General features: G+C 33.8%; 1 protein-coding gene across 2 annotated transcripts in view; it reads left to right on the top strand.

Annotated features, from left to right (window-relative positions):
- LOC123557126 (uncharacterized) overlaps positions 1–25,916 on the top strand; it is a 120,941-nt gene that overhangs the window by 55,810 nt on the left and 39,215 nt on the right. For both annotated transcript variants that reach the window (XM_045348398.2, XM_045348399.2), the window contains exon 2: positions 18,958–19,045. The gene's annotated coding sequence lies outside the window, so the exon portion shown is untranslated. The remainder of the gene's footprint in view (positions 1–18,957; positions 19,046–25,916) is intronic.

Below are 25,916 nucleotides of genomic sequence, written 5' to 3'. Positions count from 1 at the left end.
ACATGTACATCTTTAATCAGAATTGTGTTTTTATTATACTAATATAAAGCAACAAATATATAATTACTTGGATATATACTTTATATTGCATTTTTGTGGAATAAAGGTTAAAAACTTCTCCAATGACTTAGAGCCAAGAAGTACTTATTTTATTTTTAGTGTATAACAGTTTATGAACAGTTAAGACTTATACTGTGGCCTTGTTCTATTTTGCGACATTTCTCTGCTTGATATTGATGAAAGTAATTGCTATAGACTATAATAATTAATAAACTGATATGATATCGTGGTTTCTTCCTTTATCTAAACGTAACTTGTCGAGAAACATGTTCCGTTTTACGCTTTAGGCCGTCTTATGTTTAGTGCAGATTTGTCAAGTTGAGAGGCTTGTCATTTTGTTTGTTTTGTCTGATGTTTCATTTGTCTAAGAACTGAAAAAAAGGTTATGTTATTGATAGAGTTGCAAGTATTAATTGTCTGGATGTTACTTATAATATATATAATATTTAATCCCCGGCTCAATCTTAATAAATTTCGCTCGACTGTCTGAGATAGTGTCACCATCATTTATATATGATGGTTGAATTATCATGTAGAACCTTCCAGGCATTTCCTAGATTCCAGTTAAATTAAAGCAAGTGCCGTGTAACACATACTAGTTAAAACTTCTTAATATTCTAATATTATGCTTTCATTTCTTTTTGTTTGTTTTTGTTGGGTTTAACGTCGCACCAACACGATTACAGGTCATATGTAACTTCAAAGCTTTTAATGGTGGAAGAAGACCCCCAGGTGCTCCTCTGTGCATTATTTTGTCACGGGCGGGCACCTGGGTAGAACCACCGACTTCCCTAAAGTCAGCTAGATGGTTTCCTGACAAGAAGAATTCTACACGCCAAGTGAACCAACATCGGTGAGGGGCAAATGGTTCTGAGTCAGCGACCTTAACCACTTGGCCACGGAGGCCCTCCCTACATCATTGCTGGAGACAATCCTGATATTTAATGTTATGTTAAACAATACGCATATCCTAAATTTAAACTGCATTAAGAATATGTTGAGAAACCGTCATAGGACGAATGAAATACGAATACTTTGGTTTCTAGGAATTTCCTTCATGTATGAATCTTCTAAATCACGTTTACTAAACCTAACAGAACGTAGCATTATTTGGAGGTAATTAATAGAACTGTCTTTGTCGCAAACAATTTTTTTCCCACTTTGGAAGAGACAGTTGTCAGTTGACCTTTTTATGTAATTTTTGAGTTGGTCAGTGAACGATAACTTCAGTTTCTCTAGATAGTTACGTGATTTGAGGTACGTGTAGTTTTAGTGATTTTCGAGTTTAAAGAAGATATAATAACATGTTGTAGGGCAATTTCAGTCGTTTGTAATTGTAATTCCTTAGTAGGCAAATGATGAAATAATTTCAGTTAATATTAGTATACTATCAAAGGCTGTTTATGCTTAGAGCATATTTTTGTAAGTAGTAAAATGTGCATGTCCATTAATGCTATTAACAGAATAGTATATGTATATTTGATAAAAAAAAATGTTGACTAACGTCGTTCTTTTATTAGGTTGTGAATGAATATGCATTAGAACCGCAATGTAAATAACCATAGGGAATTAAGCGTTGTTGCTTCTTGAAAACTCTTGAAACACAAAAAGGGCCAAAAGAGTAACAACATTTGGAATGAGTCAGAAGTATATAGCTTCATTTTTGTAAATGCATTTGCACTGTAAATATTAGGCTTTCTCTAAAAGAATGAGAGTTTACTTTTTATACCGTGCAATCAGCAACAAACGTGTTCATCCATATGACATAATTTTATTCTGCACCACCTCATTGAATGTGATAAACATTTTGACATTTTCTTCTCTTTTCGAAATCTAGCTCAACATCTTTATCATTGTATATTGATACTCTGTTACATCGTATCTAATGGACTAATGAGATGAACTATTTAAATCAATTTTATATATAATATTAATGTATTCCGATTCTGTTGGTATACATAACTGTCACAGAGACATGTTTCTTTGATACTTTCACAAGTTTATTATCCAAACTTTGATCTGATTGCTGAATGTAAGAGTGTCACTTAGTAGTTTTCCTAATTGACAAAGTCATTAACTTATAAAAATCTGGAATCAATAATATTACAGTTAAACAGTAATAGATAAAACTCGACACTAAATCAATATAAAGACTCATCTACAAGACACTCGGCTTATATGTTTTTTATTTGCGTATCACTTTGTTACAATGTAAATATTAGAACAATTTTAGAAGTAAGATTAATCATACAGGGCCTCAAGCACACACAGTGGTTGTCGTAAAACTACGTGACCTAAAGGCCAATACATGCACACTGTCAAGCAGATTTGAATTAATCTTATATTATGCTTGACATGTAAAATTTCATTGTGTTAGTTACTTTTCTTTAAGCTAATGCCGAAATGTCTGCTTTGATTTTTGTTAATACGAGTACTTCCTCTTGTTGGTTGTCATTCATATCTTTTAGAGACGAACTGTGCTTCATTTTTCATACTTCTTTCAATTCTATCTTGCACATTACTTTGCTTTTAGTAGCTCTATGTTCTTAATTGCCCTCCCTATAAAGAACAAAGTTAACGTTTACATAATACCTCGTTGACTGTCTTCCCACAGTTGACAAGACAGTTTTGGTCTCAGCAAGCTAAGGAACATATTTCGTTTTTATCATACAATGAAAAGTTGTCTGGCATTTGTTTATGCTAGGTGTATACGTGCGTTGAGAGATTGCGAACAATGGTGACGATCGTGATTTGTCTGGTATTCTATTATCAGAGATATAAAGACTAAAAGCGAGGAGTACATTTAAATCTGCCTAAAGGATCATATCGCAACACAAATTGGTCTGATGCCAGAATAGCATAGACTACATTTGTTAATCAGTTATGAAGAATTGTGATAGAAAAAAAATGAATTGTCTGTTATTTAGGACAGAACTTGTAAATGGATATATATAATTTGTTGTCTGTATCATCATATTACAGAATATGAGGTTTCGCCATGTTTTAAAGGGTAATTATCTGATAGTTGTTGTTATCTTGTTTCTCACTATTTGTGATATATATAGCAAAAGTTAACTTTATCATATAGGCATTGTTACATTTTAAGCTGCATGATCATATGTTGTACATATTATGTATTTATATTTTTGAAACGAGAACATGTGTATATTTTTATAAATATCAATAGATCATATACACTAGTTGAAAATAAATGTGTGTTACTTTAATGATGCATCCAAGGTCTTTTTTTAAAGAGAGCTTCAGTTGTTATTTAATGAGACATGCGCTTTATACGACACTTTCATATAATCCTAGAGACAAAAATAGTTTTGGCATTGAATTGGTTAAAATTTGCATATCGAAGTAACCGCATTGCAACGTCCATGTATCTCGACGCTTCAAAATGAGAAGAACTCATACAAGTTTTCTCTCATGGGCTTGTTACAACAGCTGTGCATGTTAACAACACAGCTACAATACATATATCATATATGACATGCATGAAGGAAACTAACACAGAAATAGAAAACTAACAAGTTTATACTAATTAATTTGTTCTGTCATGTCGTCCGTAAGAATCCGCATTTATCGTAATCATTTTGTTTGTTTTTGTACGTTTTATGTTGACTTCAAAAGTATTATCTAGATATGTTAACGACTTTCCATGTGAGATATAGTTTGTTAATGACTGGATTTAGGTTGCGATAAATTCGCCCGGGAAGAGGTTACAAGTCTTGTTGTAGTGCTGTTCCATTTCTCTGGTCTTCGGATAGAGTTCATGCAATACAAATGTAGTTTTTAAATAAAATTTCGCCTTGAACAGTTTCATAGTAGCATGAGTGTGTTACACTTTCCTTTTTTTCTCATGATCAGACTGAGTCAAACTATGTCTGCTACTATATGCTTCTAAAGGAACATCTGTTTAATTTTCTGGAATAGTTTAGCATAACCTATATTTACCATTGTACTTATTTGCTAAATGACACAACCTTAATCTACTGTTGCACGTATCACGTTCATTGTAAACAAATTTCGTAATCTTATGATGTGCGTGAAATTAGCCAGAGCAGCCAGAGTAGCCAGAGTAGCCAGAGTTCAGCCAGAGTTCGGCCAGAGTTCGGCCAGAGTTTAGCCAGAGTAGCGAGAAATGTCAAAACTCTGGTTACTCTGGCTAGCCAGAGTAGCCAGAGTTCAGCCAGAGAAGTCAAAACTCTGGTTACTCTGGCTGGCCAGAGTAGCCAGAGTTCAGCCAGAGTTCAGCCAGAGAAGTCATAACTCTGGTTACTCTGGCTGGCCAGAGTAGCCAAAGTTCAGCCAGAGAAGTCATAACTCAGGTTACTCTGGCTGGCCAGAGTAGTCAGAGTTCAGTCAGAGTAGCCATAATTCTGGTTACTCTGGCTAGGAGTAGCCAGGACTCTGGTTAGTTACTCTGGCTGGCCAGAGTAGCCAGAGTTAAGCAAGAGTAGCCAGAGTTCATCCAGTATCCAGAACTCTGGTTACTCATGCTGGCCAGAGTAGCCATAATTCAACCAGAGTAGGCAGAGTTTCTAGATTTTTAACATGTTCTGGTTACTCTGTTCAGCCAAAGTAGCAACAGTAGCCCGAGTCCCCAGGATATCATTTGCTCTAGTCACTCTGGCTGTTTCTAACAGAGTAGCCAGAGTTCAGCCAGGCGACTCGGGCTATTCTGGATACTCTGGCCAGACTAACCAAAGCAAATAAAAATCCAGGCGACTCGGGCTATTCTGGATACTATGGCTGACCAGAGTAGCCATAACATTTTAACATCCTACAAACTCTGGCTTTTCTTGCTGAACTCTGGCTACTCTGGCCAGCCAGAGTAACTAGAGTTCTGGCTACTCTGGCTGAACTCTGGCTACTCTGGCCAGCCAGAGTAACCAGAGTTATGGCTGAACTCTGGCTGAACTCTGGCTACTCTGGCCAGCCAGAGTAACCAGAGTTATGACTTCTCTGGCTAAACTCTGGCTACTCTGGTTACTCTGGCTAGCCAGAGTAACCAGAGTTTTGACTTCTCTGGCTACTCTGGCTAAACTCTGGCTGAACTCCGGCTACTCTGGCTAGCCAGAGTAACCAGAGTTTTGACTGCTCTGGCTACTCTGGCTAAACTCTGGCTACTCTGGCTGAACTCTGGCCGAACTCTGGCTGAACTCTGGCTACTCTGGCTACTCTGGATGCTCTGGCTAATTTCACGCACATAATCTTATGGTACAAATTTGCTTTATTATTTTCAATATATCGTTGCGTTTCTTTGTTGTTGTTTTTTGGTTTTGTTTTGTTTTTTAATTTTCACGAAGTTCATGCGAAAAGATGAGGTAGTTGATTATGTTGTGACGGGTATTTACTATTCAATACTCCAAATTGAATAGGGTTTTTGTATTAGTGGCTCGATCTGGGATGCTGTATTCAGCTCGAGTGGATTTTGCCAGATCGGATCTCACGAGACGCGCAAGTGTCCTTGCAACATCCACGGGCGCCGAAAACTAAATCCCAAAATCTAGCTACTGTTGTATGACCCTTTTATTATATGTTTATCGAACGAAATCTTTAATGTTTGTTGATGTTAAAATAGAAAGGTCATGCATATTAAATCAAAGTATTCCGACAACATACAATACAAAAGGTACAATATGGATTTTTTTATTTGTCTGTTTATATTACCTTGTGAAACACAGGCTGTATATTTGACAGAATTTATATAGGTATACAATAAAAGGGAATACATCTGCGATGTAGTGCTTCAAAACATCCGCACATTTTATTCACCTATTTATCCGTTTAGGACCTGAACTTCTGCACTCAGTCAATAGATGCTTGAAAATCGTATTTAGTGAATAACTTGTTGTTCTATTAGGTTTTATTTACAGAAGGCCAAACCAGTTTAATTACAGCGAAATAAATATCTTAAACAGGAGAAAATAGCACGAAGAAATACTCTTCAAATACATTATAAAAAAATACTTTTGCGCAGATGCAACCATCCTACAAGATATCGTATGGCTTTTATTTTCCTTTCTGTTTTCTTTGATCGAGGAATTACGAGAATGATTTTGTTTATGCGGGAGTATCAGTAGTATTATATAAAGGCTGTCTAACAGCATTGATGAAACCTTTGTCATTATTTATCGACGGCTGCTTTGTCTTCGTTTATTATGACTTTTATAATTATAAATTATAAAATATAATTATAATAATGGATTTTGCATGACAGCAGCTCGTTATTAAACAATTAGCTACATTCTTTAGTATAATTTAGCTCAATCTGATTTAGTTTTAGCCACTGTAGATTATTGTAGAAGTTACTTCAGCTTAGTAGATTATCTATTTCGTGCACTATTTGTGAATCGTGGCTAACTAAGTGAAAATTTCTTCAAAAAATCAAATTTTCTCCCATCGAGATTCTAACGTGATATTTGACAAATGTAATACCAACTTGGCAAGAGAGTAAATGTATTTACACTGTAAGTATAAGGCTTTGAGAATAGCTAAAAGAATGAGTGTTGACACTAGGAACCGTAAACCGTACACTCATTAACCAACCGTTTCATCCATTCTGCTTTTAAATTATCTAATTATTCAATGTCTATAATATGCAACAAAGATCTTGTCTTTATATTTTTAGATATCAGAAATAAAGCATTTGAACTGCAGCGAAATTATAAAACGTTTTCTTCTCTGGTCGAAAACTAGCTTATCACCCGAGTCATATTGTAATTGAAAAGTGCTAATGTTTAAAGAGTACATATGTTTTGATGACCTTCTGACGAACCGTTCATAATCTTTTTTAAATGCACTTTTAAAATGAACTTAATACATAAATGTTTATATAATATTAACGTATTCCAATACTGTTGACATACATTACTCTCACAGAGATAAGTTATGGGCACTTTGACCGAATTGATTAAGTGTGTCACTTAGAGGTTTTTCCTAATTGAAAAAGTCATCAACTTCTAAACATCTGGAATCAATAATATACAGTTAAACAGTAAGAGAAGAAAAACAACAATACAGCTATATAAAGGTACATCTACAAGATATTCAGCTGAGATGTTTCTATTTGCATATCTGTCAGTTACAATGTAAATATAAGACTAAATGTAACTAGCTGTAATGTACCGACGGTTGCTTTTGCTATTCCCGATTATTTTAATGCGTGCATTACGCGCTTTATATTTGTATTACAAATTATGTGATGTCGCCTTACATAGTGTTATTTAGTTTCATCAGTGCTACCAGCTTTTGTCGCATTTATTTACATATCATTGATAACTTGTTACAAATGAAGCTATAAAGCTAAACGTGTGTCACTATTACCCCAAAGGTTTAAAGAACAGATAAACCTATATTTAACAGCCATACAAGAGAGAACATTACGATCTGACTGCTTAAGACAGGTGCTTAATGACATACAAGTTGAAACTTTAACGAAAGGGCAGTTCGAAAAGTTAGCTAATTGACTGCTTAAGCCAAGCGGCTGTGTAATAAAGGTATCCGCTAAGATAAAGACAAGTTTAACTGTATTCCTAAACTCATCAGAATGATAAAAAAAAATGTATAATGAAACAAGTTAAAATTAATGAACACTATTAGTATAAAAACTGATATTATTTCATCGCACAAAATTTGAAATTTTCACATTTATTTAGTGATATACATGTGTATATCCAATTTCGATCATGATTTATCGATGATCGAGCTGGCGTGGACGGTAGCATGCATTTTCACTACCGTCCATGAACAGGCTCAATTAAACCGAGCCTGCAACATTTTCGTTTTTGTCGTGTTAAGCGACCTGTGGAGTTTCCACTTTTTCTATTTTACTTTGCATTGAGTAATCAATGTACTAGTATTTAATGTAAACTGAGATAAAGAGACAGTGCAGAATAAGATTACTTAGTAATAGAGTCTCTATTTTAATGGAGTATGATATATAACATCTGTTAACAAAATCAATATTGCAAAAACTCCCAAGTTGTTTGTTTTCTGTTTTCTATCTGAGTTTATGCAAATTGACATTTTCGTTCTAAATATTATTTCTTCAGTCCTGATCAAGGTTGTGAACATTTAACATGTACTATGATACCAGGGATGGAAAATGTAAACCAATAATTTTACATTGATTTGAGTAAGGCCTCTTTTTGGACATTTGTTCCGACTCTACCATGCACATCACCTTACTTTTAGTACTTTTTAAATTGCTTAATCGCCGTTCTGAAACAAAAATAACGTTTACAGAATAGTTCGTTGACAGTTTTCCCACAGTTGAGAGACACCTTTGATCTATCCAAGCATAGGCGAATATTTCGTTAATCATATAACAAATTTATCTGTCTGACATCTGTGTGTGCTTTATTTGCAAACGTGGTGAAAGCTTGTGAGCAGTGCTTGAGACGCTCGTGATTTGTCTGGAAGAAGAAACGTGATATACAGGCCATACAGACTAAAAATGAAGAATACTTTTAATTCTGCCGAATGGATTATATCGCAAAACAAATATGCTGATGACATAAAATTGAATAGACTTATCAGTATGGTTTACCCTTATTTTCTTTAAATGGAAATCAGTTTAATTGTATTAAACATTTATGAAAAATTGTGAGTAAATGATCATGTTTTGAGATGGTTGTTACCATCTTGTTTCTCTTCTGTCTGTGATATATCGTTAATGTTTACATTATCCTAAATTTTTTGCACCACGCCCGCTACTTATACATGTTCTATATCATGAATGTACATTGTTTGAAACAAGAACATATGTAGATATCAATAACAACTGATCTCGTATTTAAGACTAGAGTACCCCTTGGAAATATGTGCATGTTACTGAGAAAAAAAATGAATTGAAATAATTTGATTTAATCTGCTAGATATTGTGTCATCAAACAAAGCCTTCACTTAAGATTTCAAAGGAGATTATTGCTTGTTCTAACACAGTACTTGCGTGCGTTAGATAATGAATACTTCCAGATTGCGAAGACTAAATAATGCTCTTGCTTAAAAGATCTTATTTGATTTATTTAAACTATTAATCCCAGAAAAGCATAAAATTAGTTGTTGCATCTTCAGTTTACTTGACAATCAAACCTTGGAATACTACTGTTTAAACGTTCACTGGATGAAAAATCACAACAGTTCGATAGTTTGGTAGAAATCGACAGAAGCATAAATTTATACGACACTTTCAGTTCATTGGACAAAAAGTATTGGCTATACACATTGAATTTTAACGATAATGTATTGCAACGCCTAAGTATTTTAATATTTCTATAAGTGTTCTATTGCGGGTTTATTACAATTCCGCGCATGTTAACAGCACAACTACAATAAATGTATCATTTGCGACATGTATAAAGGAAAACTAACATAGAAGTAGAAAACTAATAAGTTAATACTTATTAATTTGTTCTGTCATCTTGTCTGTAAGAATCCGCATATATCATGGTCATTTTGTTTGCTTTTGCGAGTTTTATGTTGACTTTAAAAGTATCATCCAAATGAGTTAACGATTTTCCATGTAAAATATATTTGTAAACGACTGAATTTGGGTGGCGATCAATTCGTCCGGGAAGAGGCTATAAGTCTGTATTCAGTTTTTGTTTCTTATATTTTCTGGTCCTTTTTGACCATGGAGTCCATTCAATATCTCCGCTTTTAACCTTTTGACCATTGCTAGGTGGCGTGAGGGATTTTGCATTTTCCATTGACTCTTCTGAACAGATTCAGTCGAAACAGGTCTGCTATTATTTTGCTCGAATGCATTCTTCTAACAGAAAATCTATCTTAAGTTTCAGGAATAGTTTAGCATGACAAAATATTTTACCATTGTCTTGTCCATTTGCTTAATGGCTATACTGTAATCTATTATCAGAAGTAACGTATATTGTAAACTACTTCCTTTACCATATGATAAACGTTTCTTTCATTACAATCAATATCGTAACATTTTAATCATGGACATTAAACAGCTGAGCTGTTTATTATAAATACTGTTTTACAATGGCAAGAAAAGCATTTTGATATTTCATGATGAGTATAGAAAGAATATATCTCTTTTGCAGTTCCTCAGCAATAGTTATACATCTGTATGCACGTATTTCGGTTAAGTTAAAACATCCTAAATATGGTTAAGACCAGATCTTCTACATTTAATCAATAGGAGCCTGCAAATCTTGTTTTAGTCAATATCTGTTTGTATAACAAAGTTTGGTATGCAGCGTAATAAACTAAATATCTTATACAGAAGAAAATAGCACTCGGAGATTTGAGAAAGTCAATACTTATCAAATACTTTAGAAAAAGGCAATATTCTGCGCAGTTGCATCCATCCTATAAGTTATCGTGTGGTTTTAATATCCCTTTCTGTTTTCATTGATCGAGGAAATACGAGAAGGAATTTGTTGACATGTTGCGGGCGTATTGGTAGAATTGTCTAAACGTTGTGTTGTGTAACACCATCAGTGGAACCTTTGTCATTATTTGTCGGCGACTACTTTGTTTTCATTTATATATGTCTATCATAATAAAGAACATTGCATAACAGTTGCATGTTTCTGATTTAGTAGCTTTACTCTCGAGTTCATTTTAGTTTTAACGAATTGATTTTTGTAGATTGTACATTGTTGTAGATGTTATTTTAGTTTAGTATATTATCTTTTTTGAGTACTTGTGTCTTTCATTAGTGAATGTGCACTATTTGTGAATCATGACTAGTAGAAAATGTGGAAAAAATCTCCCCAACTGCGATTTTTTACGCCGTTTGTGACAATATAGTACCCCCTTGTCAAGAGAGTAGAATGCATGAATATATATTATGATCGCCGTTCTTTCTTACGTTCATCGTTGCATTTTCTGATAAAAGAGCAAGTCAGGTTTAATAAGAACAAAATACTTATATAGTATTACGTTTTCTATTTGTAACGTTATTTTGAGAAACAGTAACTGCATATTTGTCCCTAATTATATGATGAAATTGTAAAAAATAACCATTATCTCTGCTATCTAATATTTCAAAGAGATTACGAATATTTTCTGAGAATGAAGGGTGGTAAAACAAGTCTGATTTTGTAATTGTGATTTTAGAAAGCAAAACCTGTAAAGTTGATTAATAATACGTCTTGTTATCGCACGTATAATTAAGCCACTCGTAGTAGTTCATATTACGACGACAACTTCCTTTAACCCCTGCTCTGCTAAATTTTTATAACGAAATTGTCCATCTTTCAGTTTGGACAGTACCATTAACTGTTAAAAGGGGTGCTTACCAAAAAGATACTGACTAAATGGTGAACAGTGCAGATCTTGATCATACTGTACGGATGTGCAGACTGATCATGATCTACGCTGGTCGCAAAGGCAGAATCAGTTGTGTCCAGCATGATAAGGGTTGATACGTAACTTTTGTGTTTGTGCATCACTTCTGAACAAAAAAAACAGTATTGCAGTATGAAGAATACCGTGTTTTTCCAAAAAAATAATAGTTTCATTTGGTTACACAAAATGATATCAATATTATTTCTTTTACCGCTGAATTGTACGCAAACATACATTTGGCTTTTGTCTAAACGATGTATTCAAATAAGTAAAATTTTGACGTGGCCGTTTAGCAATACCTAGAGGAATGGATATCATATGATATGAAATTGATATACTATGATGTCGCTGTAAATTGAAATGTGTTGATATCTCAGTATCTCAATATCATAAAAGTAATATACAATATCCAGTCAGATGTCGTTTAGGAACTTATCTTTAGTTCAGTTGTTGTAAATTTAATATAACTTTCAGAGAATGAGATATGAATGAAATATTTAGGTTACAGTGTAATACGCTGTAAAACCATTGTGAAAATAAAATATGTGCATCCATTTTGATATGGAAATACAACAGTTAATTTTGGTAATTGTAACAAAAAGCAATGAATACTGATAGTAAAATTAGAATGAATTTTTTAATTTAAAAAACTTGTTTAATTGTGTTTCTATTCGAATGGAAATAAACGGTGATAACGCAAACCAAGGTATAATTTACACAAATGTATAGCAATGTTGGCGTATCTACAAAGGAATTGCAACACAGTGTCAATGTAAACAGTGTATTAACATTTCACTACAACAGGATGCAATCCTATTACCGTTGGCAAACCATATTCTCATTTCGTAAATTTCATTTGATTGGTAAGTGAAGAGCATCACTTAATGTTAAACTTAATTGACAATGTCTTCAGCATTTTATCTTAAATCAATTGTACACGGTCTAATTGCTTTGGATGAGAAATCGACCTTATAATCAATGCTTTTGGTACATTAACAAGGCTCTGATTTTATTCGTGCATTGTACTCATATTTGATGCAAATGTGAGAACACTCAACAGTGTGTTGGTCACCAAATGTTGATTTCCTCTTTCTATCAATAACAACATGTGGAGCAGTTATTATCCGCGAATAAGTGAAAGGAATTCATTTTCCCAAAAGTCGACTTGCTATACTGATAACAAGATATGAATTGAAGTATGGAATATTGTTTTAAGCAAATGTCTGGAAGTGCGTGACAAAAGTTAAGTAAGGTTTGTTCTTAACGTAAATGAAAACAAATTGAAAATCGCTTTCAATTAAAATTATTTTGTTAACATATTTGATAAATAGAGTGTGAAAGAAGAAGACATAAAAGTAGTGGACAGTGGTTTAACTGGAACTTGTACATTCACTACATTTGCATTAAAATATCAGATTTTTATTTGAACGTAAGGCAGTTTGAACCGAGGTTATTATAAGTTTCTATGACGACATATTATTCATAAGACGCATTGCAGTGTGGAATCAAAGCTCCTCGTGTGTGCATCAGCTTTTATTGTCACTGTCTTATTACTTTAGAGATTTGTAAGAATTAAGAGTGAGATATTGTGCACAGGTTCAACAAATTAGAAAAAAAAAACAGATCGTTCAACACGACAAAAACGAAAATGTTGCAGTCTAACTTTCTAATAGGTAAGATCGGTAATAAGGATTTGAAATTATTTCTTCTTTGCAAAGCTTTATTACATCATATTGTTTTGTTTCATGTTTCGTTAAGATGCACATTCTCGAATACTGCACACACTATTTGAAATTTGGGGTTTGTTTTACGACAATGTTGATAAAGCTGTCTTCGGTCCTAACGAACTGTGAAATTTAATTGTAATTCAGCTTTAATTTCTAATTTGTACTTTACGTTACCTTGAATCAGCTGTCTGTTTCGTAATTGATCAACACAGAATGATAAGTAGTCCGTTGTGCTCAAACAGTTCAGAGACAGCTTTGATCTTAGAAATCGCCGTCCATATAAATTTTATTGATGATACGAAAAACAGTTGCTGCAGGTGTCAGCTATCAGAGCGTGGTGACAGCTTGGGTAAAGCGACACATGTATAAAATAGAATAAAATTGTGGTTTGTCTGAAACGAGATAAGTGTTTTTCTATCAGAGATGTGAAAACAAAACTAGAACCAAGAAACTGAACCAGTCGTTTGTCGTATTATCCTTATTTTAACCCTTACCCTGCTAAATTTCTATAATGGACTGGTCCATCTTTCAATTTGGACAGTACCATTTATCATTTGAAGGGGTGTTTACTGAAAATTTACAGACTGAGTAGCGAACAGTGCAGACCATGATCAGACTGCACGGATGTGCAGGCTGATCTTGGTCTGCACTGGTCGCAAAGGCAGAATCATCTGCCGCCAGCAGGCTAAGGGTTAATAAGTGTATATTCCGCATGGGTATACGAATTAGACAATTTCTTATGCCCTTGTTTCATATTCATTATGAATCTTGTTGCACGTTTATATTTGCAAGTTCAAAAGTGACTGTTAAAACTTGCCCCGTAACTAGTCCCCTGCTGGTTGAAAACCAGTTTCAAGGACTATAAAAATGCGCTCGTCCGTCCGTCCGTCCGCAATTTCGTGTCCGGTCCATAACGCTGTCAACCATGAAAGGTTTTAATATTACTTGGCACAAATGTTCCCCATAATGAGACGACGTATATTGCGTAAAACCCGGACACCTAGCTTAAAGGTCAAGGTCACAATTAGAGGTCAAAGTTCAACAGGGCTTTTTTCCTGTCCGATCCATAACTCTGCAATCCATAAAGGGATTTTAATATTACTTGGCACAAATGTACCTCATAATAAGACAATGTGTCATGCACAACTTTCAGACCCCTAGCTTAAAGGTCAAGGTCACACTTGGCAGTCATATGTTAACATGGCATGAACAGTGTCTGTTTCGTGTCCGGTCCATAACTCATAAAGGTCAAGGTCACAATTGGATGTCTAAGGTCAACATGGCTTTTTTCCTGTCCGGTCCATTACTCTAGCATCCATGAAGGGATTTTAATATTACTATTCACAAATGTTTCCCACGATGAGATGACGTGCCGTGTGCAAAAACCGGACCCCTCGCTCAAAGGTCAAGGTCACAATTGGAGGTCAAAGGTCAATAGTGTTTTTTCCTGTCCGGTCCAGAACTCTGTCATCCATCAAGGGAATTTAATATTACATAGCATAAATGTTCCCCATGATGTGACGACGTGTCATGCGCAAACCCAGAACCCTAGCTTAAAGGTCAAGGTCACAGTTGGAAATCAAACGTAGGTAGAATTTTTTCTTCTTCGTGCATGGAGGGATTTTGATATAACTTGGCACAAATGTTCATCACCATGAGATGAATTGTCATGCGCAAGAACCAGGTCCCTAGGTCTAAGGTCAAGGTCACACATAGAGGTCAAAGGTCAAATTCAAGAATGACTTTATCTGGAGCATTTCTTCTTTATGCATGGAGAGATTTTGATGTAACTTGTAACAAATGTTTACCACCATGAGGCACCCTTGTTTTTAGAATTACTCCCTTTGTTGTTACTATAAATAGATTATTTTGTAACTTTTTTATTACTGGTCATAGGGAAAAATCAAGACAATTTTTCTGTGTTACATCCAATGTTTAGGTGTATTTTGACAAATCTCTACCTGGTAAAGAATTTCTTTTGGAATTATATTATATAGATTTTTTTAGGATTTATTTCCCTTTGTTGTTACTATATATAACTTATATGGTAACTTGTTTATAAAAATTCCATATGAAAACAACTGTAGGTTTTTATATATGCAGATTTTGATCAAAGTGTTTTGTTATAAAATATTGTATATATAATACAATATTGTTATATATCATTGACAGATATCAGTTCATTATGTTATACTGCAGTAGAGAAAATTAGGTGCATTCCAGTAGGGAACTTTGTATTGCATGGCAATACTTCATTCACTTGTTTGATTCAGAGTTGTTATATTGTTACCGTCCTTTGTCATGTTTATGTAACCTGTTCACATTTTAATAATAGAGTTTCCCTTAAACGGGTGCTATTGGGCGTAAGGTGTTTTGCCTATTTCATTGCCTGCCATACACTATCTCAGTCACACCCTGAGTGTGTTACTTCTCTTCTTGTATGTCTCAAAGCTTCAAAAATTTCTTTTCAAAAAATTGTTTCACCATCATATCAACAGTACAATGAACAGGCTGTAAGAGGTCGCCTTGTATTTGGTACATTGATAATGATGTTGTAAATTCATAAACCAACACGGTTTTGTCAAAACATGTTCCGCTTTAATAAGCTTCTTCAGTTGACAAAACTGTGTTGGTTTATGAATTTACAACATCGTACATTGGTAATAAAGTTCCTTTTAAAGTGGTGATAGAGGATCAACGGGGCACATTTTATAACATCTCATTAAAAAATCTCAGTCAATTAGGGTCATCTATATTTCTGCTCGGTTACGATCTATGCTTGAAAAGAACATACAATGTATCGTTTCATAGGGTGTTCTGGAAACCATCTATTACACATGGCGGATTGCCTGCAAACGATCATTTTAGAGCAAGATTTAGCCCAATATTCATTAAGTAGTTGACATAAAATTGTAAAACACTAGATACAATTGCTGATTATCCCAGGAAATTCAACAGTGAACTAACTTTAAAAGAAATGTTTAATTTAAAATTTTACATCATGTAATGACAATTATTAAACCTCGGAATATTCGAGATAAAACTTACACAGATAATTTAAAAGAGAATAGTGCTGCAAGAAGTGTCTGTCATTCACTCTAAAGTATATTTTAAGCACGTATATTATGCTTTTCGAGAAGATAAAATGTAATTATTCATTTGTGCAAAGTTTAAAACTTCACTGTAGTTAACGAAAACGGTTGCACATGAAAGGAATCTATTGCATGTAGACAAAAACTAAACCAAACTTTAAGAAATCAACTTGTAATACCTTTCTACTTATTGATGTGTTTATGTCATCCTGTCTCCGACAACTAGCATTTTTTTTTTGTTTCTTTCTTGTGCTCTAGATTGATCACCAACAGAATTATGAATATTATATGTTATCATCGAGGTAAATGCCAAATGATTAAATGGGAAAAATCTGTGTCTTCCAGATTCATTTCAATGGAACTGAGCATATAGGAATTATTTTAAGCACTTCTAAGATATAACACTTAGTTTATTCTTCAATTATTTAATGACATCTTGACAAACAAGAATTGGAACGGTCGACTTAAAATATTAACCGTTTGCTGATAAAACTACATACACCAAGCCCAATAATTGTGTAAATATGCAAATACATTTTGCAGGTGCGATAGGGTTTGTCATATCAAGTATCTGTCGTTATTTCATAATGAAAAAGGCGAGTTTTTGGTATTATTTATTTCAGGCGTTACAATTGTATCGTCCTTGATATGGGATTGGTAAAACAGGACTGATTTACGTTTTGTTGAAATAATTGACACACCTTGTCGTACAATGAAATATCATTTTGTCTTTCCATACGTTGAACATGATACAATCAAATAATTTCAATTCACGGCGTGAAATATAAAGATTTTGCGATAATAAAACTTTTGAAATGATCGTAGAACATGGAATAGATATCGATGAAAAACAAAGACTGGTAAATTGCAAGAACATTCAACAAAACATGAGTAGACAGAAACTTGTGAATGCCGTGTTAAACGGGTTTTTTTTTTTGTGCTTAAAGAGAATTCCTATAGTTTTTTCCTTTCATAGATTTTTTTTTAAATTCACATATATGATAGGAAAATTTGTGCTGAAAACAATGAACAAATAAAAACAATGGGTCACCAGGCTTGTTTTTGTGAAAAATTGTTTTGAAAACACCCACTGTTGCTGAAACTGCAAGTGATTTTTCAAAATTTTCATAATTTTCTGCTTTTTTTTTATAAATACCAACTAAAATATACATCAAGACAGCACAAAAAGGTTTTTTCTTTTACTGATTTATTATATATTTATTTGCTATCATAGACATATTTGTAAGACTCTATCCTTACAATAATGGGTACAAATGAAAAAAAAATATTGTTTCATACTCACTTTTTGGAACTTTTTTCAATGAAAAATACCCATAGCGAAGAATATTTTTTTTAATTTTGAAAAAGCCCTTTCACAGAATTTTTTCCTGTTTTTCTTGTGTATAGATAATTGTATTGTGAGCATAAAAATGGCGAAAAATGTATGGGTCACCAGGCTAAATTTTATATTAAGACCGCTAGAATACAACACCTGTTCAGGCGGAAAATGGCGCGAACCTGGCAAAATTGATTACATGTATGTCTCCTAGAAGTTAAAAAAAAAGGTTTTAAAAATTCTTAATGCTTTCTATAATTGAATACTTAATAATCTGAAAGGTGATATTGTTTTATCAGTACTAAGTCAATTAGCTTACATTATATGAACAACACTGTCTTTGTACTAAAATGCGATGTGAAAACACAACCACAAAAATAGCAAGATACCTGTCAGGCATGATACTTGTCAATACAACATAAACCAGTATCAACATTTGATTACTGATAAAACTTATCAAAAATGTTATTTCATTCAAGATTCCTCATATTTAAGATTGTCTGTCACATGTTTCAACAAATGTTGACTTCGGTTCAGTTTTCCATAGAAAGTGTCGGCTGCGCAGAAAGATGCGCATAAAAAACTATAGGAATTCACTTTAACACATCCTGCTTTCGCATTTCTTCTTCTTCAAAGAGCGGAATATTTGGAGACAGTATCAAAAATAAAAAGGTCAGGGTATATTTGTCGGAAGCACAGAACACACTAAATTTCACAATTCTTACAAAATAGCATTAACGTAAGTTAACGCGTTGTAAACTTATACAACGCATATTTCATGCATTATTGCTGCAACTATTGTTAATTAGGAGACATTCAGATCTTTTCTATGGATATGCAAGAATGGACGTTTGCATACGTTTTTATTTGTATACTCTTACATCAGACTGTATTGCTTTTTAAATGAAAACAAGGGGGACATTAAGTAAACTTGTGTTCCTCACGCATGGCAAGCTACAATCATATTAACTGTTATGTGTTATTTCATACTAGTATTATATATAAAAAGAAAAAGTATTCAAATGATTGCTTTTGTAACTACACTTTCCATATACCTTGCAGCATTGGTGCATACTTGAACAAACACATTTGTGACTGCTAACCATGGTGTTTATTTTTAAGGTTTCTTTCTCTTTTTCAAAATTATTTGAGTATACAGTTTTCTTGGAAGGAATATTTGTAAGCATACGTGTTTGTTACTATGACACATTTCAGACGTAGTATGTACGTCTAGGAGTGTTGATTTCAATGCCACGTTCTTGCTGCCTGAACATGTTTGTCAGTATAAACCATATATGGTATCTTTTTACTTAGTGCGATGATATGACTGTGTTTTCTATCAAATCTCAAAATTGCATAGATTTTAATAGCAGAAAACATGCTAAAGATACGGCTTCTTTTATATTTTCAGATCTAATCCGAGTGAAAACGTCATGGTAACAGTATCAAATGCCATCAATGATTCCATTTCCCGTCCATCAAACATTCTCTTATACCAGGTGAGTGAATAAAACATTGATCATGTCCCATAGGGGTTTGCGCAGTATGAATGACAATGTGTTGATCTGTACAATTTCTATAGAAATGTCAATAATGTGGAACATGTGTAAAGGCCTAACGTCTGTCTTCTTGTTTACTTTATGTGTGCTTTATAGATTCAAAATTTATCTCCCGAGATTTTCTACATATAAAGTATTAAGTACTCTGACCTTGTATTGGCAGTCAAATGAAAACAAGACTATTTTATATCACGTAAAAAGATATCAGCAGCTTTTAAAATGCACTGACTTTCAATCTACCAACAACAAAACGAGGTGATTTCTATATCACAAAATTATTGCTATATTTCTTAACACGACTTTGAGAAATTTTGAGGTCAGTGCCTTTAAAGGTCGACATTTTATCCCATTTTGTTGATTTTTTTTTCTTTATTTTGTTTTAAGCAAAGCTTTTTTTGTACCTATGTAAACTATAGACCATTGTCAATCGCCGTTAGTGCTTACCTTTCAACCACTGTGAATCTTACATATTGTAAGTATAGACGCAGCATCTGCAATCTAACGAACAACAGAAACATCATTTCAACAGTAATTTCTGTTCGTACTGCTTGGTTGGGCGAAAATTAATCACCTTTACTGTGTGAAATCAGTTACGAATCATCACCATTTCTCATTGCCTTCAAGTATATGTAATTACAGCTCATATACCATGCAATATATTACCCCTATCAACTAATTTGGTTGTCAATTCAAAGTCCAATTATCTCACGCAAACTCAATGCCTTCCGTTGTTTGCATGATTTCCCCAGAGGAATGATGTACGATTATACCAATAGCTCTAGATAGATAAGGATTGACTTGGTTCTTAAACCCCAATCACGTGGTCGAGAAATACATTAAGCTAGTTATCATACAAATGGGTAGTGTACTTTGTCAATACACCTGAACATACTAGAAGTTGCAAATTATATATTAGGACTCACATTGTAAGTACTAATCACACATGGTTTGTTTACGATACCCTATTTAAATTATTTTGCGTCAAAACGATAATAATATTTTGTTGAAATTAGAAGGCATATGGGTACATGTTATAATAATTTTTTTAAAATGAAGTGCATCTTTAAAAAAAAATGAAGGACCGCCGCGTTAACTTGTAAACATAACCCTATAATATAATGAAGTAAGTTGCGCTACAAAACTCATAAATTGTGATTGATACTATTTTACAAATACTACTTGTTAATTTTACATTTTTACATTTACATTTTCCTGATTAGTTTTGCACCGGAAGTCAGTGTTTTGCACCTTTGGAACATTTCTCGGTCACATGAATTGATTAATGTTTGCATAGTACGGCCTCCATAAACACTGATGCCGTTTCATTGGACATTCATGTCGTACTAACAACCAGTTAAGTGACACATGAGGAAGTGTGAGACAGGTGAATTATTTTCCTAATTCTTACTAAAAATTTTTCACTGAGTCGGTAAATATGCATTTCAAAGTACGATAATTTGACTTTGTAGGACATCTCAACACGTCATTGTTAAAATACGTCCGAAAAGGTTATGATTAATAATGAATCTTACAATTCACATAAATATGATTTGATAAACATTCTGCTCCAACCTATGATGCACTGAAATTTCGATTAGAATCATGAAGCATTGCGAGTTTTAAAAAAAAATGTAATATATAACAATTCAGTCGAAAACATTAATATTAAAGTAGTTACAATAAAAAAATGTAGCTAGCTGTTATGAAATATAAATGTCTTTTGTCAAAAAGTCATGCTGTGACCCATCCCGCCAAAGTTGGGGGTGGGGGAGGGGGGAAGTTAAATATTTGTTTAAGCGAATAGCTTTTTGACCAGCCAAAATATCAAATATCAGGCAAACTGATAAATGCTTTTACACTACGTAATATAATTAATTTTCTATCATTGCATTTCCTTTTTGCTCGCTCATAGAAAATGACAGTAGTTGCAATTTATTTCGAAATATTGCACACAGCATATTTGGTTTGAGCCCTTTTATGGTCGGACGTTACGCATTCCCTCTTGATTTTGCCTGACGGGACAGGTTCCATAATTGGTAGTTCTTAAAGCCCACTGTAACCGAACTACTTCGATACTTTTCTTCTGTCCTTAGGCTATTGTTTTGTCGGGTTCTTAATGACGTTTCTCTTGATGTTTTTTGGCAAAAGTATTGAGCATATTCGAATTTCGTATGTTGACACAAAACAATGTGGATTCTGATATAAAATTATTGTTATTACCATTATATGTTGATAAAAAACTCTTGTACAACTGGTGGATCATTTTCTCTGTACGTTCTGTATTATGTTACATTTCCTCATATCTCAACGTAACATGTAAGTGCTTTTCAAAATTGTGTCCACCAAGAAAATTAATAGTCTAAACTTGAAACATACAAGTAATGTTTGCATGTCGCAACAATTGGGTAATTTTCAGTGAAGTCTATAACTACCTGCTACGTAGATATAATGATTTTACCTATCAATGAGCAGGTTAGGGTACGCCAAACGTTTTGTCTATTGATTCCTTTCTGAGATATACGTTATCATTTCTAAAATAATATACACCTGCGAAATAAATAATTCACCTTTGGAAATTACTTGTGCGTTCATTTGAAACCGGCAAACAAGTGCATATTATTTCACAATATATTTGGTTGTGTTATTATGAAAAACACGCACGTATTCAAGTAACACTATAAATACGATATTCTTCTCTGTAAAAAAAAGGTCATTTGTGTGATACTTAGAATATGTACATGCTAATTTACTTCCTTCATTCTTACTTTGTTCGCGCTTTCATTTCTATTTACACTGGCTTTACGTAAACATTATTCCATCGCAATGTCAAGCGGAAACTTCTAATTATTTAAATAACGTAGAACATTTTCTTATAATGATCACTACGCGTGCTTTTTGGAAATAAAGCTTACGTTTTTGATGAAATTCTAAATTACATTTGTGTCTGTGAAAACAAATCGTTCGTGCACATTCACACCTCACACATTATTAAATAATGTCGATCTAATCACAATGATAACAAACTTGTTTTCTGTAGATAGTAAATGATTTTTATTGTTGGCTCTGAACACACATAAAAGTCACATAGAATACAGTATGAAAGAGAAGTAAATATGTGGGTGTCCTTTGCATATCTATATGTTTATGTATTCGTCGTAAATAAAATAGTCTCTCTCTTTCTCTCTCTCTCTCTGTCTCTCGCGCGCGCGGGCGCGCGCAAATTTGCTCCATTTAAAGGGTTTAATGCCTTTTTCATAGAACAAAAACACATTCAAAGGACGTAACCCACTTGTATTCAAACCCTATATTTGTTTGAAGTATACACGAAATACATAGAAAATGTGAAACATACAGGCAAAGAAGACAGAATAATCAAATATTGGAACACAAATGGGCACATTCTCGGGACGGTCAAGGCCAAATTTAAACCGGTTAACGGTACAATAGTCATTACTCTTAAACGCCATGTTCATAAGTTACAGAACAAATTGAATAACAGTAAGTCATGCCAATGTATACCAGTTCCCATTAAAGTCTTTTAAAATACATGCGGGAAAATGTCTAAATTTCTTTTACATTTGATTACTGTTTAGCCAAAGTACCGAAACTTTTCAGTTTCATTTAAAGGTCTCACGACATTTTCATTTAAAAGTCTGCCAATTGTCTATCAGAAATGTAAACAAGAGGGCCACTCACCTGAGAAACACACCATAGCAGTGTAAACATGTTTGACCTAGTGATTTCATGGAAACAAATATTTTTGCCAATTTTCATTAAGATTGGACTTAAACTGTGGTCTCTTGAGTTTAAACAAGTATTTTCTAAGATATGACCTAGTGACCTAGTTCTTGACCCAAGATGACCCATATTCGAACCTGACTTAGATTTTATCAAGGCAATCATTCCGACAAAAGTTCATGAAGATCAATTGAAAAATAAAGCCTCTATCGCATACATAATGTTTTTCTTTGATTTAACCTAGTGACCTACTTTTTGACCTCAGATGACCCATATTTAAACTCAACCTAGATTTTATCAAGGCAATCATTCTGACCAAATTTCTTGAAGATCAATTGAAAAATACAGTTTCTATCGCATACACAAGATTTTTCTTTAATTTGACCTACTGACCTATTTTTTATACCTCAGATGACCCATATTCAGACTGGACCTAGACTTTATCAAGGCAATCATTCTGAAATAATTTCATGAAGATCAGTTGAAAACTACAGCCTCTATCGCATACACAAGGCTTTCTTTGATTTGACCTAGAGACCTAGTTTTTTACCCCAGATGACCCTTTTTTACCCCAGATGACCCATACTCGACCTAGACTTATCAAGGCAATCATTTCAACGAAATTTATGAAGATCAGTTGAAAAATACAGCCTCTATCGCATACACAAGGTTTTTCTTTAATTTGACCTAATGACCTACTTTTTTACCCCAGATGACCCATATTCAACTCGACCTATATTTCATCAAGGCAATCATTCTGACCGAATTTCATGAAGATCAGTTGAAAAATACAGTCTCTATCGCATACACTAGTTTTTTCTATAATTTGACCTAGTGACCTAGTTTTGACCTCAGATGATCCATATTCAAACTGGACCTAGATTTTATCAAGGTAATTATTCTTACAAAATTTCATGAAGATCAATTGAAAAATACAGCCTCTATTGCATACACAAGGTTTTTCTTTGATTTGACCTAGTGACCTAGTTTTTGACCACAGATAATCTATTTTCGAACTGAGCCTATATTTCATCAAGGTAATCATTCCGACATTCATGAAGATCATTTGAAAAATACAGCCTCTATCCCATACAAAAGTTTATTCTTTGTTTTAACCTAGTGACCTAGTTTTTGACCCCAGATAACCCATTTTCAAACTTAGCCTAGATTTTATCAAGGTAATTATTCTGACCAATATTCAAGAAGGTCAATTGAAAAATACAGCCTCTATCGCATACAAAAGGTTTTTCTTTGATTTGACCTAGTGACCTAGTTTTTGATCCTAGATGATCCATTTTCACAATCTTCCTAGATTTTATCAAGGTAATCATTCTATCAATATTTCATGAAGATCAGTTGAAAAATACAGCCTCTATCGCATTCACAAGCTAAATGTTGACAGACGACATACGACAGACAGACGACGGACGCCGGACATCGGGCGATCACAAAAGCTCACCTGAGCACCTGAGGATGGCTCAGGTGAGCTAAAAATACACCCTGTATCACCTACACAAGGTTTTTATTTTATTTGACCTAGTTACCTAGTTTTGACCCCAGATGACCCATTTTCAAAGTCGGCCTAGATTTCATCAAGATAATCATTCTGACCAAAATTCATGAAGACTAATTGAAAAATACAGCCTCTATCGCATACACAAGGTTTTTCTTTGAATTGACCTAGTGACCTAGGTTTTGACCATAGATGACCCATTTTCGAACTTGGTCTAGATTTCATCAAGGTTATTTGACTAAAATTCATGAAGACTTATTGAAGAATACAGCCTCTATTGCATACACAAGGTTTTTCTTTGATTTGACCTAGTGACCTAGTTTTTGACCCCAGATGACCCATTTTCAAACTTGGCCTGGATTTTTTCAAGGTAATCATTCTGACAAAATTTCATGAAGATCAGTTGAAAAATACAGCCTCTATCGGATACACAAGCTAAATGTTGACAGACGAAAGACAGGCGACAGACAGACAGACGCCGGACATCGAGCGATTACAAAATGTCACCTGAGCATTGCTCAGGTGAGCTAAAAATACACCATCACATTTGATCCTCATACTTTACATAAACACAAATATTTCATTGCAAGAAATGTCGGAAGCAGAAACCACGAAGACAAATTATCGTCAGAGTTTTTGTATAAATTTGCCTTTCATTTCATTGAGAGTATAAAATATTGATATGGCGTTCCTACAAAGCCTTTAGAAGGTTATAAATTATGAATATTCATTAACTGAAGACAAGTCTTTTATTTTAAATGATGTGATCAAATAATTTTCATTAAATGTATTTTCCCATTCTGTAAGTTGAAATTACCACTCAAATTTAATCTCATTTGAACTGAAGTTGACAATCAAATGTACATGTTATTGTTATAAGTTGCGCATGAAAATATGAAATTGCAATAATTCTGCCAGTTTCAAAATATCGTGCTTAATATATTTTACTAAAAAAACAACAAAAGTGTACTGTTCAAATGATATTAACGTTAGTAATAATATTTCGCCAGAATTCGATGAAGTGTCTACAATTATATGTAGGTTGAGAAAGTCAAAATACGAACCAGAATTTCGTTAAGGTGAAGTTTGAATGAATGGCTCTTTCAAAGGAGTTAAAATGTTCAGAATTATATCTGATCATTATTAGACGGATTATAAGGTATGGCTGCCAGACTGAACATCTGTAATTTTGACATTACGTATAATACATTTGTTTTTTGTGTAGTGTCTGGCTAGTCGCCTCTTTTAGTCACTTAAACGTAGCATATATCACAAGGTACTCTAGGGGTACATTTTAGGATTTTTAGCTCACCTGTCACGTAGTAACAAGGTGAGCCTTTGTGATCGCAGTTCGTTCGGCGTCAGGCGTCCGTTGGCGTCCGTCCGTCCACAATTTCTTGTGAACACGATAGAGACCATATTTTGCAACTGATTTTATTCAAACTTTTACACAACTTGTATTGGCATAATATCTCGGTTGCTTTCGAAAACTGGCCAGATCCCATCATGGGTTCCAGAGTTATGGTCCCTTAAAGGGCCAAAATCTGCTGTTTTGGCTTG

This window comes from Mercenaria mercenaria, chromosome 5 (assembly GCF_021730395.1).
Source record: "Mercenaria mercenaria strain notata chromosome 5, MADL_Memer_1, whole genome shotgun sequence".
NCBI classification, from domain to species: Eukaryota; Metazoa; Mollusca; class Bivalvia; order Venerida; family Veneridae; genus Mercenaria; species Mercenaria mercenaria.
The sequence above is the reverse complement of the archived record's forward strand: the minus strand, read 5'-3'. Positions and strand labels throughout refer to the sequence as shown.